The sequence below is a fragment of the Rhea americana genome, unplaced genomic scaffold, assembly GCF_003343005.1.
Source record: "Rhea americana isolate MKP2758 unplaced genomic scaffold, rheAme1 scaffold_266, whole genome shotgun sequence".
NCBI classification, from domain to species: Eukaryota; Metazoa; Chordata; class Aves; order Rheiformes; family Rheidae; genus Rhea; species Rhea americana.
Genome location: NW_028186386.1, coordinates 1,133,307 through 1,137,720, shown reverse-complemented (window position 1 = coordinate 1,137,720; position 4,414 = coordinate 1,133,307).

Sequence of the window (4,414 nt, the reverse complement as noted above, 5' to 3'; positions counted from 1 at the left end):
CTCTTCGAGCTCTGTCTTTCAGCCAGTTCTCAATCCACCTCACTGTCCACTCGTCTAACCTACACTTCCTGAGGTTCTCTAGGAAGATGTTAGCAGAGACAGGATCAGAAGCCTTGCAGAAGTCCAGGTACACAATGTCCACTGCTCTCCCCTCATCTACCCAGCCAGTCATTCCATCAGAGAAGGCTCTCACACTGGTGAAGGAGGATTTCCCCTTGGGGAATCCATGCTGACTACTCCCAATCACCTTCTTTTCCTCCATATGCTTGGAGATGGCATCCAGAAGGAGCTGTTCCATCAGCTTTCCAGGGATGGAGGTGAGGCTGACTGGCCTATAGTTGCCTAGGTCCTCCTTCTTGCCCTTCTTGAAGACTGGAGTGACATTGGCTTTCTTTCAGTCCTCAGGCACCTCTCCAATTCTCCATGACTTTTCAAAGAGGATGAAGAGTGGCCTGGCAACAATGTCTGCCAGCTCCCTCAGTGCCCATGGGTGCATCCCATCGGGGCCCATTTATTTGTGGATGTCTAGCCTGCCCAGAAGGTCTCTGATCCTATCCTCCTCAACCAAAGGAAAGTCTTCCCTTCTCCAGACTTTCTCCCTCATGTCCAGGCTCTGGGATTCCTGAKGGCTGCCCTTAGCAGTGAAGACTGAAGCAAAGGCAGCATTCAGTAATTCTGCCTTCTCTGTATCCTTCATCACTAAGGCCCCCGCCCCATTCAGTAGCAGGCACACATTTTCTCTAGTGCTTCTCTTGCTGCTGATGTATTCGAAGAAGTCCTGCCTGTTGTCCATAACATCCCTTGCCAGACTAAATTCCAAGCGGGCCTTAGCCTTCCTCGCCACATCTCTACATACTCTGACAGCATTCCTATAATCCTCTCAAGTAGCCTGTCCCGTCTTCCACATTCTGTGCATTTTCTTCTGTCTGAATTTGGCTAAGAGCTCCTTGCTTATTCATGCAGGTCTCCAGCCCCTTATGCTGCACTTCTTACTCATAGGGATGGAGGAAGGGATGTTCAAATACTAGCCAGATCTCCTGGATCACCCTTCCTTCTAGGGCCTTAACCCACAAGATTCCTCCAAGTAGGTCTCTGAAGAGCCCAAAGTCTGCTCTCCTGAAGTCCAGGGTTGCAATCCTGCTTATTACCTTACTTCTTTCCTGCAGGATCCTGAACTCCACCATCTCATGGTCACTGCAGCCAAGGCTGCTCCCAACCTTCACATCTCTAACCAGTCCCACTCTGTTGGTAAGGACAAACTCCAGCAGGACACCCTTCCTCGTAGACTCCTCTGCCGTTTGTGACAAGAAGTTATCATCAATGCATTGCAGGAGCCTCCTGGACTGTTTGTGCCTTGTTGTGTAGTCCCTCCAGCAGATGTCAGGGTGGTTGAAGTCCCCCATGAGAACCAGGGCCTGTGATCGTGAGGCTATCTCCAGCTGTCTATAGAAGGCCTCATCAACTTTGTCTTCCTGGTCAGGTGGCCTGTAGTAGACACCCACAACAGTGTGCCCCATGTTAGCCTGCCCTTTCATCTTCACCCATAAGGTCTCTACTGCCTCCTCCTCCTCCACCCCTATGTAGAGCTCATGATGTGCCAGCTGTTCTCTCACATAAAGAGCAACTCCACCACCTCGCCTTCCTGGCCTGTCTCTCCTAAAAAACACATATCCATCCATGATAGCATTCCAGTCACGAGTGCTATCCCACCATGTCTCTGTGACTGTAATGAGATCATGGCCCTGCAATTGCACACAGATCTTCAGCTCCTCCTGTTCCCCATGCTGTGTGCATTGGTGTACCTGCATTTCAAAGAGGTAGTCATGCTTGCATGTTCCCCAGGAAGGATGTATGGGGGTCCCCCATAGCCATGTCCCACACGCACATCCCCAGCCGCCTGCACTTGTTGGAGACTTCCCAACACAACTTGTGTTTTGTTGTCTACCCTTTCTGTATGACACCSCTTTTCCCCTCTCCTACCTAGTTTAAAGCCCTCTTTACTAGGCTGGCCAACCTGTTTGCAAAGGCAAATGTGCCCTGCTTGGTGAGGTGAATCCCATCTCTCTCCACCAGTTGTTGATCGTCAAACCGTGTTGCATGGTCATAGAATCCAAAACCCTGTTGGCAACGCGAATGGCATAGCCAGTTGTTGATTTGGGAAATCTTCCTCCTCTTCCTCCCATCCCTCCCCCTAATCAGCAGGACTGACAAGAAGACCACCTGGGCTCCCAGATCCTTGGCCACCGTGCCCAAGGCCTTAAAGTCTTCYCTGATTGTCTGTAGTTTTCTGTCAGTATCGTTAGCACCCACGTGAAAGAGCAGCAGAGGGTAGTAGTCTGATGAACATACAATCCTTGGTAGCCTTTCAGACATATCTCATATCCTTGCCTCCAGCAGGCAGCATACCTCTCTAGAGGAGGGGTCAGTTCGGCAGATAGGCACCTCTGTCCCCCTCATCATGGAATCACCCACTACAACCACTCCTCGACTCTTCAAAATAGTCATGCAAGATAGGCTCAGGCAGCCCAGTCGCTTCCTTTGAGCAACTTGACCTTTGAGGTCTGGGTCCTCCTCATCCTGGAGTGCACTAAACCTTTTCTTCAACTGTAACTCCAGGTCTACAGGAGGATTAGGGGCCTTTCTTCTTTTTGTTTGAGAAGCAACTAGCTTCCAGCCTTTTTCAACAGTGCTGTGCTGTACTATTTCACTCTGCACAGAGTCCTCCAGCAACTCCCCCGCAGCAGGGGACTGGGACTCCCAGGGCAGTACAGGTACTCCCTGCCTATCTCCTGCTCACTTTCTCACATATTTCAGTCTACTGACTTCATCCTGCAACACTTTGACTTGATAACACAAATCACCACCAACAGCACACCTCTTGCAGGAGGGCGGACCATCAGTCCAGGCCTTCTGGAGAGGTTCCAAGCACTCCCTGCAGCCTGAGACCTGTAGGGCAGCATCTGCTGCAAGAGGCTCTCTCTGGGTTGGAGCTTCCAATGCAGCTGATGCAGCAGTTCCCACAGCCACTGGCAAATATGCTTTACGATGAGTTACAACCATGTTAGCAAGACTGGGCACTATTAGTACTGGAAAAAGAAAGATGTCCTCTTGCACCTAACCACCCTCTTCCTGCACAAACTGCTGCYTCTGTTYRCTGCACTCTGGGAGCTGTGCTCCAGGCCTGGCTCTTAAATAGACCTCTCTCTACTATTGACTCACAGGGTACTTGATCCACCCTAAATAATGGCTGTCTGCATCAAAAGCCCCAACTCTCTCTATTCAGGGGCAACCTAGACTGCTCCTTTGCAGTAGCTACACCCAGCTACAGTGGGTGACAAGTGCTGGGGCTTCTTCCATTTCTTGCCTCTTTTATTATAGGAAGAACAAATGTTATGAACTAAATTTCAATTCATTCCTCAAGCAAGTAATTTTAGTAATAGCTGCATGTTTGTGTAACCAGACAGGTATATACTAAATAATGTTACGATTTTACTCATTTCTAGGCTTTTGCTAGAGCTTGTACACTTTTCTGCAGCTTTGCTGCATCTGGTACCACCTGCTAGAGATGAATGGGATTTCCTCAGATATTAAGGAAGATATAGAGATACTTCTTTTTTATTATTATTATTTTTTCATTACCATCACTGAGTATTTCAAAGCAGAATGTCAGAATTTTATTCTTTCTTTATTATGTAAACTGAGTTCAAATAAAAAACCCTTTCACTTCCATACTAGTTCCAGTACCCTCAAAGACAGCAACACAATAGAGTACTTAAAAGCCAGACAAACTCTGATACTGACAAGATGCTTCACATACATGAAGGATAACTATTTGCTCAATATTCTTTTCACATTTCTCTCACTAAATTTCTTAGAGCTGGCTGGCTTCCCCTTGCTCCCTACTTCATGGTAGAAAATCTTTTTTTATACATACATAAAATGATTTAAATCTAATTCATTCTAAAAAAGTTTCAGATTTTTTTTTTGCCGTCTTATTTTTGATCTGCCAGTATGATATAAAGTACATACCTAGTAAGTAGAGGTACATAATAAAATAATGAATTTCGCAGTGCATAGATCCACTGCGCTACAGCAGCAATGCCAGTGCTGTTAAGGCTGAGCCTCTAGATTTATTTTTTAAGCTAAGCTTCTGGACTTAAATTATATAATGTTGTAGTGAGGACATCTGTGGAAGATCTGGCAAGAAGCCAGGTGACTGGCAAATTATGTGACCGCAGCTCCAGAATGTGCTCTCTACACATCGGCTGAAACCTGTCAAAGCCAGACGCGTATAATCTATTTTGTTAACCTCTAGTTGCTTCCTAGACAGTAGCTGCCCAAGCATAGTCAATATAAGGAAAGACCTCTAGTAGATTATAGGAGCCCTTGGGAGCGAGTCCCACTTCGGTGTCTT